This window comes from Sinocyclocheilus grahami, unplaced genomic scaffold (genome assembly GCF_001515645.1).
Source record: "Sinocyclocheilus grahami isolate Dianchi unplaced genomic scaffold, SAMN03320097.WGS_v1.1 scaffold498.1, whole genome shotgun sequence".
Taxonomy (NCBI): domain Eukaryota; kingdom Metazoa; phylum Chordata; class Actinopteri; order Cypriniformes; family Cyprinidae; genus Sinocyclocheilus; species Sinocyclocheilus grahami.
This window is the reverse complement of record NW_015505677.1, coordinates 401,725-414,484: the sequence shown is the minus strand read 5'-3', so window position 1 is coordinate 414,484 and position 12,760 is coordinate 401,725. Positions and strand designations below refer to the sequence as shown.

The window sequence follows — 12,760 nt, the reverse complement described above, 5'->3', positions numbered from 1 at the left end:
TTAGCCAAAGGTAGAATTAGTATGTTAGTATGCAATGGATTTCTAAAGGATGGGTGTGAATTAAAATGTCTCTATTCTGTATGTAAAAGATCACTTTAGTAAGAAAGTGTTTGATAACAGATGTGAAGTACACTGTAAAAGATCAAACTTGTAAATAAAGATTATTGGAGTATGTTTTGCATGAAAATACTATTTAAGCTTTTCTACTTTAACATTTCATGTTTAATTCAGTGTGTTACTTACCATTTCTTTTTGTGAACTGTTTGTGAAATTTACTAGCAATTTTTCAGTGAAAATTGATTGACACCAAATGCTTTGCTAACTTTGCTTAGGTTTTAGTATTTTATACAAATGTTAAATTAAAATTCTGGGTTAAATCTAATGTAACCTATTCTAATCATAACCACAAAATCAAAACAAATTAAGACTTTCCTTAAGAGAGTTAAGTCTATTTTTATGACCATTACGATTTTTTAGCAATGTGACATTTTCATGAGAATTAAACATAGCTCTCGCCCTCAAATTATTATTACCACAATGCAAAAAACTCCATCATTTTCATATAAATAAATGAGCACAATATGCTCATGAGCGCAAATAAACATCTTTGAATATGTTTTAAAGTCATACAGTAAAAAAACATGCATCTTAAAATATCATCTTAATTGAGAAAAATAATAAATGTGCTTAATTGCTTGAAAATAGTCCAAATGCAATATATGGTCCTAAAATAAGCTTTGTTTTCAACTATAGCCTAATTTAAATAGAAATATTTTTTCATTTACTTTTAGGGTCAAATGAGAAATGTTTTCTATAAGATGTTAAACTCATATATACGAGCAAAATTCTACAAATAAACTTGCTATAAACTTTACATGTGTGTTATATTTTTGTTCCACACATATTTTACAACTTCCTTGTGGCTAAAAATGCCATAATCGTTTTTGCTACTAAAATTCTTATGGAATTAGAATATAAATCGTATAATAAATCTAATTCATTTTAGCGCACTCCAGACTGTTTGTTGATGCAATTGTAGTCACTGTGGTTTGCTAAATATACAGGAAAGCAACCTTGGCATGGAACAAACTGATTAAAGCCTGCTATTGACATTTAAGGGCCAATCAGCTTGCTGGCTGACCTTGAAGGTCCTACAGGATATGACATCATGTCGGTGTCTGGTAAATTGACTGATAGCGTGTCTGCTAGCTTTGCTTCATATGACCCCGGGCTTGGACACAAAATAAGGCTTGATTGTGTGCTTTAGTGGAAAGTATACGCACACATACATATCCAAAATCACTCGGTGAGAATGAGCTATTGAACGGCATCCATTGCACAGCCATAAATTATAAGACTTTTCACCACCAGTCTGTTTCTTATTCTTGGATACACAATTATCAGTCATGCAACATGTAAAGTTATGTAAACAGATATTTAAACTCCATTGCTGCCATATTTAAACAAAGTGATTTATTAACAAAACAAAATGGTGACAGACACCATAGTGAATTTTTAGAAAACTAAAACCAAAAGAAAGCCTGGTTTCACACTAGCAGATGACATTCCTGCTATTCTAAACACCCTGATCACCTGCAGTGCCCTTGAAGCCTTCAGACAGGCTTGCGTCTTTGGATGCATGTCCCAAGGGCATCGCAGAGTCACCCTCCAAGAAACATTCACATCATACTAATTGCCGACAACCCCAAGCACCTGAGCCTCCTACATCTGCTTCACTGCTGTTCTGAAGGTGACACCAGTTAACCGCCTGACGTTACCCCATCGTTTACTTCTCCTGCCCTGCCCACATTTTTCCCTTACTGTACAGTATCAGCCCGTCCCGTTAACATTTCAAAGCTCAAAATCTTGGCTACAGTGGAATATTATCAGCTTATACTGTATACTGCCTACTATTTTTTTTTTAAACTAGTATGTGAAACGGAACATATTCTGCAACTATAAAAATTTCAAGCATTACGTTGAATGATTAATTCAGGGAGTAATCATAAATTACACAGTACACAGTAAAAAAAAAAAAAGTTTCAAAGTTGTACAGTAAATAAAACTGAGACTATTGGAGTACATTTCACATTTCACTTCAAAATTGCATGCTTAAAGTGCATGAATTGAGAAATCAAATTTTCCTCGATCTTTTGACATATAAGAAGTCGTTTTACTATACATAGGCCTATATCCTGTAAGTTTCAGAACTCAAAACCTTCTAGTTAGTCTTAAAATAGTCTCGCGTAGCCAGACCTTCAGACTGATGGCTGAAGGTCTGGAATCCATGGCAGCTTTCTTTGGCCAAGGCCCGCCCATGAGGCCGTTTGACTGACATGTCAAACAACCAATCACAGTTCGTTTTGTTCAGTGTCACGTTTCGGGACGTGGAAATGTCGCCACAATAACAGACCGCTGTGTAAAACTCTCTGACGTATTTTAGAGATTCTATGCCGCGAATTTTAAATATTTCACATACTTTTGAAAACCCAGCATTTAGTTGATCCTGATAAGCACTCGTCGTCACAGTTGTAAACACACCGGCTTTTTTCTTTCGTGAGTGGGTTTGACATCATGGCATCTTTGTTTCCAGGTGGAACATTAAAGAACGTGACACACACGTCTCCCAGAAATCCTGTATAATTCAACCAATCCGATGACGACTTTGAAACTCCTGAAGTGTTTCCACTTTTGTGTGCCATATGCATCAGACGTTTAGCCAACAGTCCGTGGGTGTGATGTCTGAGGCTGAGACTAGTCTTAAAATGGCTTATATAACAGCCAAGCTGCTAAAACGACTCTTTTGGATTTTGTCACATTATGACGTCATAGTGCGCCGAAAGCCCGCCTCTGCAGAAGAAGATCAACGCCTACTTCTACATCACTGCCTCTAGCAGTGGAAAAACACAGACATGTGCCTTCCTTCTGATCCTAACATTAGGAAAGAGTGGATGAACTTTATCTTTAATAAAATTCCAGATCGCGTCAATAAGAACCTGGTCATTTCGTTTGTTCACTTCATTTTACCACAAATTCGTTTTTAAGCAAGACACAGTTTGAAGCAGGATTTTTCAGAGAGATTAAAACTAAAAGACGATGCTGTGCCGACTATATTAGATCCGGCAGTAATATCGCAAAAACACAAGTGTGAGTAACTGTATTTTTACCATGTCACTATTACTTTGTCTGTTTCAGATAGTTTGATATATACTGAGTATTTAAAAGTTTTTTACATTTTAGTGTTCCTCTATGTGGGCTGTCAAATGGACACGCAGAATTTGACATTGTTTATGTCAAACAGCGTAATTTATCCTTTGTCAACTGCAACTGTAGTAACTCCAAGTATCTAAACTTTATTTGCCACAACCAATGTAATATAAAATGTGTAACAACATAACAACATAAACAGCTTTCTGTAGCATCTTCGGTTAAACACTAATATAATGTAGGCTAACTAACTCACAAATACATTAAGAGTAATTATAAATACAGATAATTAATTACCAATTAATGTATGACTGAATTTCACCGGCTACCATTTCTCAACATCAAAAGTTTTCAAAACAATTCCACACGTGTAATGACGGGGAGTTTAAACCTCTTTTAATATGCCAAACTGTTAGCCAATCATAGCAGTGGGCATTTACTTCCGAGTCTAGAATGAGTAGAACGGAGCATTCTGACGAGGGAGATTAAAAACAGGACAGAAAATAGACTATTACTTCTAAATCATGATGTTTTGAAGTTGAGCACACTACACTGTAGGATACTATATCTAGCGCAGTGGTGCTGCTATGTCTGAAATAGCTCAACTCTACACTCATTCACTATTCCCTTTATAGTGAATGCCATTTAGTGCTGTATGAACGAAAATGAGTATATAATAATAGACCTACTACTTACCAAACAACATAGAGATAGTAAATCAATAAAAATATTCATTAATTCAAGTTTCTTGTTCATAATGATTAGAAACACAAACAACTGCCTACAAGTATTAACATATGAACAACTGTACTTTATTTTAATGCGTGTACAGCTGCTCTATGTATGTGAAAATGAATATTGTATACACATTGTACTGTATACAGATTACATACTACTTACGACAAGGTGACATGTTGGCCAAATATGGTGGAATTTGTGCTCTGCATTTAGTTCTCTCTCTCACACACACACACACACACACAAACACACACACACACACACACACACACACACGTTTACTTAGCTATCTAAATGGGGACATTCCATAGGCGTAATGGTTTTTATACTGTACAAACTGTATGTGATATTGCCCTACACCTAAACCTACCCCTTACAGAAAACTTTCTGCATTTTTACAATTTAAAAAAAACTTTGTTTACTTTATTTTTAAACCAGTTATACAAATGAGGACATCCCCAAAGGGAGAATTTTGGAGATTTTGTCAGGTTAAGCTCACTTTTGGGTACAAATTTGTTCCCAAAATATGGTTATGTACACACACACACACACACACACACAGAAGGGAGTAGTGAACACATCAGACACATCACAAAGAGCAGCCCGGGGAGCAACAGGTGCCTCTCAGTTCTAAGTAACCCCCCTGCCAGTACTGAGAATCGAACCCACAACCTTGCGTAATAAGGCTGACTCTCTAACCGCAACTGCCCCAGTTGTGAGTTAAAATAGTTTCAAAGTAATTTTTCTTTTCTAAGACAAAGAAAACTGAAATTGTAGAACTGACTATGTGCTATTCTGAACATAGTCAACCTCCAAGAGACATTCAGCTCATACAAATTGCCAACAACCCCAAGCACCTGAGCCTCCTAAAAAAACTCACTCACTGCCTCTCTCAAGGTGACACCACCCTCCTGTAACCCCATCATGCACTTTCCATGCTTACTTTATTCTCCTCCCGCATCAGTCCACCCCTAACCACCCTCTCAATCCCCAAACCTTCATTTTGGCCCCAACGCATCTTGCCAATCACGCAGTCTCTACCTATTGATTGATAGGCTCTTGACCAATCAATCATCAGCGTCTGCGAATACGACCCCGCCCTCCCGTCATCGCCGCCCTCGTGGCGCTACACAGACCAATCGCGGTACTTCTTCGGGAATTTCCACTCTCATTGATCAGCCTCCACTTTGACGCAGTCACCGACCGTTGAGCCCGGTTACCCCCTCAGGGCATCACGACCGATATCAGCACGTCAAAACCGAGATACAGAACGTGCGATGGAAAAGGTATCGAAGGAGAACATGGTCTTTGCGTCACAACATCACCATTTAATTTCAGACTGTTTCATTTCTCTTAATATGAATTTTAGATGTTCAGTTCTGGTTATAGCAAGGTCGCAAAATAACTAGCTAGAAGGCGCTTGGTGTGACAAATGAGCTCGATATATTGTCGTGAATCATCCATTTTGACGCAGCTGTCCGCGCGTCCACTGACCATTTGGACTCGCTTTGGGATTTGGGCCTAATTCTTGTCATAAATGTGATACACGTTGGTTAGTCGGCTGTGAAACTATTGAAACGGGTCAGTCCAGATGCAGTCATCAAATCCATACGCTCCCCCCACCCCCATCTGTGGTTAACGCCTTTCATTTAGGAGACTGGCAGAATATCTCCTCAGACTTACCCAGAAAATAATTGTCGAAAAACTCAACTGGATAATTAAGATTTCGCTTTCCTAGCTATAAAACGTTGTTGTCATCATTAAAAGGGAAATAGTCCATTTATAAATTGTGTATTATTGGTGTATTCAGGTAACTGAATTCACAAATCAGGACTAACAAAACTGATTAGGCAATACAAGTTTTCTGGTGTCATTTGAAAACAGATGTAATCCCGAAACGTGAAGCGCAAACGATCATTACTGCGGTCGTCAACCTTATTTTCCCGACGCGTTGTCATGACACGTTTTGACAGAACGAAGAGAGGCGCAAAAACGTTATAGCACTAGTACTATTAAATATGTGTTATTGTGATATCTTACCAGAATGTATTCGACACCGTAATATTAGTCATCACAGTTAATTTTGATTGCTATTTCTTGTCATTTTTGCGTTTACCTCAGTGCGCCTTTTGGCATCGAATGCGACATTCGAGTAGCGCCGATTTTCTAGCATCTATGCCAAACGCCGTATATTATTGTGTATATACCTCATTGCCAATTTGTGCATTTATATTGAGCAGTATTCTTAATTTGTTCCCTTTAACTGCATCATGACGCATCGGACTGAGTGCAAAAATGAAACATCCGATTTGACGCAATTGCCAAACGATCGAGCAACGTTATTTCACAATGTCTGGGGTTAAAACGCCCACAGAATAACTGATAAATATTTGCTAAACATTTACAGTGTTTTAGTAGAAAACAATACGTTAACTGAGAAATGAATGCACCTGTTAAATGCAACGATTTGACATAAAATAGCCTACATACAGACAAGTTACCATTCGGAATTATTCTTAAAGTGCATGGCATGCAAAATGCAAGCATTTAAAATAGATTCTTACCCCCATTTTGGAGCCGTTAGTCGATGTCTCTTCTGTCTATAGAACTGCGTTTGGATTCAGTCAAGCGGGAGAGAAGAAAAAATGATGCTCTTAAACGGATACCGACGGGCAGCGCTTGAATGACCCTCTGTCTATAAATTAAATCTATATATTCTTGAAGATACCATGCATAGTAATGTATTACAGGGGGTCTACATGAAGAAAAAACTTAAAGAATGGCCCAAGCTGCATTGGTTTTTAAAAGCACATGGGGCTGCCTTTGATATAATGATAGAAGAGCATATGCAGCGCAGAGGATTATGAAGCGACTCTGGCTGAATGATGCCGGTGAGAAGAAGAGTCGACGCGCTTAGTCTGCCACTCTGTGTCCCTCCGCTGCTAGTGCTTCGGCCCGAACTTCATATCACTCCGCGAGTGAAAGTAGCCCCATAAACGCCTGTAATGTACAGACATGACAATGAGATAATGTTCCAGAAGCATCCGGTTATATTAAGAGAATATTAAAGGTGTGCGTCTCCAATGAAAAATATCAGCAGACACTTGTTCGATTGCCTACCTGATTCTAAAATGGAGAATTATTATGCTGAATCATGGCCGAACCATTGGACAGACTAATGAACATAATATTACCCAAACAACTAGTACCCTCGTACTACAATGATGCTTTTGGCATTTGGCAAAATTATTTGAGTGCAAATGCCATGGTAGAAGAATGTGGTAATAAAAGCACCATGGTGTTTTTTTATAGCCTATAGATAATCCGTAAACATAAAAAGCTCCCAAAAGCAACCATTGTCAAGGATTGCCATTATTTGTAATGAGATGCTGCTGAGATACATTCAAAAATCAAGGTTCTTTATTGGCAAATATAGTTCCAAGAGGAACATTTAACATCCATGGAACTTTTCCATTCCACAAAAGGTTCTTTACAGTGGATAAAGTTCCTTTAGATTATTAAAATGCTCTTCACACTAAGAAAAAAAAGGTTATTTTTAATGGTTATTAAATATTTTAATGGTTATTAAAAAAAGGTATATATTAAGAACTGTTCTCTGAAATCTTCCTTGGGAAACCAAAAAGAGAGAAAACTAATAATAATAACATTTCAAAAATATAATAATGGAATGAAAACAGTAAATATGATGGACTAAAGGTTTTTTAGGCAGTGTTGGTTGTGTTCGAATGCTTCTTGCAGTGAAAAAGTGATAATGCTATCTAATAGTCATAAAGACTGGATTTTTGTGATTGTGTGTATGAGTGGGGATGGTAGATAAGGGCAAACAGATACAGCGATCAGGTATTTCTAAAAGCAGCGAGAAAAAGTCAAACGCAGGCAACAAGAGAGTTATAAATGAGCTGAAGAGACAGAATGAGTCAGCCATCTAATCAGAGTCTGGATCGAGAGAGAGAAAATAAACATAAAAGAGATGTATAGACGGATGAAACGAGCTCTGCTCAGGATGACAGGAGATTTCAAGCGTTTCACCATGCAGGTGCTAAGAATAGATTAATGAGGCCTAAAACAATCAGGGTCACACCATTTATCTGAGAATCACATTTCCAGGATGGATCTTGAAAACTATACGGCACTATCACCATCATATTAAATAAGTTTTATTAATATTAATATTTATTATTTACATAAGGCAGTAAACTATGGAAGACCGTTTCCACCACTGACAAAAAAAAAAGAAGGTAATTGCGACTTTTCACATCTCGCAATTCTGAGATATAAAGTCAAGTCAGAATTGCAAGATATAAACTCACAACTCACAAATGCGTGTCAGAAAAGTCAGAATTGTGAGATATAAACTTGCGATTCGGAGAAAAAAAGTCAGAATTGTGAGATAAAATGTCAAATTTGTGAGATAAAAAGTTGCGATTACGGGTTTTTTTTTATTATTCAGTGGTGGAAATAAGTTTCCATATAATCCCCACAATGTGGTGTAAAGTAAATCATTTTATACATTTGGTTAAACTTATCTGAACTTACCTTTTACATAATGCTTAGATGAACATAAAAGGATTTTTACATTTTCTTCTGAAAATATAATAGTGCAGGTGGTGATCAATCTGTGTTTACATAAGATTAACCGAAAGATACAGTGCAATCCATAACGTTACTTTCCAACTGTGTTCTCAAGGCCACATGAGAGCCCAAATACAGTGCTGAGATCAATAAATCTTTTACAGTTGTTATTAGTAACCCGAGCTTGCCATTCACATCATTTGTTTACATCCCATTGAATCTGGTAAACAAAGTTCTTCTTTTTCAGAGAACAAATTAGCTGGCAGTATCCAAACCACACTATACTCTTTTTCATTTCATCCTCCATCAGGTCCCCATAGCAACAGCTGCTAAGTAACCTTGCCCCCTAATCAAGCTGGTAAGATATTGAGAAAATGATATGTGGAGATGCAGTCGGGGAACTGAAGGACATGTTTAATTAACCTCTCCAATCCAAAACTTCTGATTTAAAGGGGTCATATGATGTTGCTGAAAATTACATTATTTTGTGTATTTGGTGTAATGAAATGTGTTTATGCGGTTTAAGGTTCAAAAAACACATTATTTTCCACATACTGTACATTATTGTTTCTCCTCTATGCCCCGCCGTTCTGAAACGCGTCGATTTTTACAAAGCTCATCGGTCTGAAAAGCAAGGTGTGCTGTGATTGGCCACCTATCCAGTGCGTTATGATTGCGTTATGCAAATCTTCCCACATAGTGAGGTAGATATGTGGGGGCGTGTTAGAACGAGCCGTTTTAGGTAGGTGTGGCTGACTCTTAACTTTTATAAAGAATATCTCTTTGGATTTGAGACTTTAGTCTTTGCAACTTTACAGATCTTCTTTATGCGCCAAGAGCTTGTAACACTCCAAAGAGAAAGGAAAAATTGAAATCGAATCATAGGACCCCTTTAAGCAAATACTTCAGAATTTTGATTGCTGTAGACGTTTTAGGTAATGAGGCTAATCATTCAGTTTAGCATGAAAGTGCAGTTAAAAACAGCCTCTGTTCATATTCCTTTGACTGAAGGACATTGATATTTATTCTGTTGCCTAAGACTATTGACTCACATTATTCTCCTTTTCCTAAGTTTTTCTTTTGCTGCTCTGTAAAGCCCTGCAGCAAGTGGTACATTATATATTTATGCAATAGATAAATGCTTTATCGATCCCTGAGATTAATTGTAATGGTCAAGTACTTCATAAGAGAAGAGTGTTCACTTATAGTGCTTGGAACACATTGAACTATCATGAACCACAGTGTTCCTTATATGCATGCTCAAAAAGTTAATTAACATGAGTCATTGCTACATCTTTTTTTTTTTTGCCCCTGTCCACATATGCATTCAAGACTGTCAAAACCTCTAGTTTGCAGAACTTTATATATATGTAATGTGTACAGTCGTGGATTCTCCATTTTGTAGATGCCTAAATATCTTGCAATTTGTCCAGCTGGATTCCACCTACTGTTTTATATGCAGCTTCTTGCTATCTTAATTTAATTACATATTTCAACTGTGCAATAATGTATCGGTCCCATATGTTAAACTTTGTAAACATGGCTCAGGCTTTTTTAAGTACCCAAAATGTCTTAAATTTAGTAAAAGTAAACTCTAGGGTTCATCAGACTGGTGAAATTCTCTGTATCTCAACTGGTCGGTTGCAACCCAAGAATGGGTGAGAAGCCTATTTCTTATAGGATCTAGGACAGCAGGAAAAAACAGTGTTAAATGCAAATAATAGGGATGAACCTGTTTTGGGCAGATCACAATTTGTTTTGTGAAGCGAGAACATATGAAAGCTATTAAAATTTCATAAATATTTAGACAACCAAATCATCAGTTTTCGTAGTCAGGCTATATACACTGTATTCATAATTTAGCATATTGTTGGGCCTATGGAGTCCTTGGTCATTTTAATGCACTTCAGTACTCATTTTAAAGGGGTCATATGATGCGATTTCAATTTTTCCTTTCTCTTTGGAGTGTTACAAGCTCTTGGTGCATAAAGAAGATCTGTAAAGTCTCAAATCCAAAGAGATATTCTTTATAAAAGTTAAGAGTCAGCCACACCTACCTAAAACGGCTCGTTCTAACACGCCCCCACATATCTACCTCACTATGTGGGAAGATTTGCATAACGCTGCCCAAATGTTCACGCAAAGAAAGAAGTCGTAACTTTTATTCTCACTGTAGTATTGTTGCTGCTGCCATGTCGTGAAGACACTGTGTGCTTCGTTGTGAAAGCGAAACTACTTTGTTTGGTCTTCCAAAAGAGGATGATATCCGCTTCGTCATGCCTAGAGCTGATCTGTGCTGGTCGCTGAGGGAATACATCAACTTTCACCGTGGACAAAGCGGAGTCCAGCCCGCCTCAGCTCACTCTATCCTGGCCTCAGCGCATGCTAAGGCCGCTGTGTTTTTTGTTGTGAAAGCGAAACTAAGGATAGCTGGCTAATCACAGCACACCTCGCTTTTTCAGACCGATGAGCTTTGTAAAAATCGGCGCGTTTCAAAAAGGCGGGGCATAGAGGATAAACAATAATGTACAGTATGTGGAAAATAATGTTTTTTTTACTTTAAACCGCATAAACACATTTCATTACACCAAATACACAAAATAATGTTCTTTTTAGCAACATCATATGACCCCTTTAAGGATTTTTAAAAATGTTTATTTATTTGTATTTGCATGATAAACTATTTTGGTCCAGTGTTGGGTTCTGAAGCAAAACCAACTTCTGGTGAAAGTACAAAGTTTATTCAGTTTCCTGAATAAAAGCTTTTTGAAGACAAATTTCGTGGTGGCTACAAGAAATTGGAGCTGTAGCTAAGTGCATAATGGGTCCCATACCAGAACATTAAAGTGCTATGAATGTTCATCCACATGTCAGGAAAAAGTTTTTGAGACATTTGAAATATTTATTGAAGTTGAGTATACAACAGAATAATTCAAGCACCTTTAGTTCTACAGTGAGTTATACCTAAACAACATCAGGTGTACTGTGCCATTTTTAGACTTACAGAATCCATATTGTTCATGGAAGAAATGTTGGTTAATCTTTAGAGTTGTGCTTGAGAACTGCAGATTTATTTATTCATTTCCATATTTACCCTTAAATACATTTTATTTTGCCAGCATAGTAAGGGTTGAAATGATGTCAAGATTTGCAGCAACTAATGTCACAACACAATTCTCATCAGCTCAAGATAACAGCTCTCTGGTGCTAATCAATCGTCTTGGGTGTCGTGAGTGACTTGAAACAGCAAATTAGTAGTTTAGTATGAGTCCTGAAGAGCCCTGAACCACCACTACTCTACTCATGAGTAAGACTGAAGATGTGTGCATGTGCAAATGTTGTCATGAGGGGAATTCAAGTAAATTGGGCCACATTTTGTCATTAAAGTCAGCATTAAAGGGACAATATGTAAGTTTTCGCCGCTAGAGGTCGCATTTTCAAAACAATAACAAAGGCAAAGCTTTATGACGCTATGAAGGAGAGTGGAGCTATGGGAGATGTCGTTTTCACCATTCTGAAATGTCCGAATCATGTTCATGGATGTAATGAATTCATTTTTTTTTATTACCTGTACCTTCCAAAGTTATTCAAACAGCGAATAAATTATATAGAGAAAACGAGCAAAGAACATTTAACGTTACAAAGAACAGTATGCCTGACTTCAGTCTAGCGCGAGTTTAAGCACTCTCAAAAAACTCCCCTTATAATCAGTAAAGCTGTCTATACACTGTTTGATGAATGAATCTCCTGCTTACATAACATGTACATCTGCACTTTGTCGTTTATGATGAGAGAATACACTCAGCTAGTGTGCACACTGAACAAAACTCCGGTGTTTCAGCGATGACTCATCTAAAAGCCTCTGATTGGCCGCTGCGTTCATAAACTCAACAGACTCGTGTGTGATTGGTTATAACGCGCAACAATGTAAAAACGCGGAAAAAGATTCATGGTGCAACATTGAGCAGATCTAAATTTAATGCTGCAGTCAACACTTTTCATTTAATTTTCATTTTATTTGCGACTGCCGTAATGGATTTAGTTTAACTGCAGCAGCATTTTTGTCCACGTGTGTTGCCATAATTTCTACAAGCGGAAACCGATAGCGTGGATATTACGTAATTTATAGGCGACAATGAACCGGGACGAGCCATTATTTAAAATTGGAATTTCTCTGGATTTACAAATCCTTGCGAACTTTTGGGATAACGTAAGTGCACTA

At 37.3% G+C, this 12,760-nt stretch overlaps 1 pseudogene; it reads right to left on the bottom strand.

Moving 5' to 3' along the window:
• The window catches only part of LOC107554350 (sodium/potassium-transporting ATPase subunit alpha-3-like), a 39,175-nt pseudogene extending 32,325 nt beyond the window's left edge, over nt 1–6,850 (bottom strand).
• Nucleotides 6,851–12,760: the final 5,910 nt, after the last annotated feature.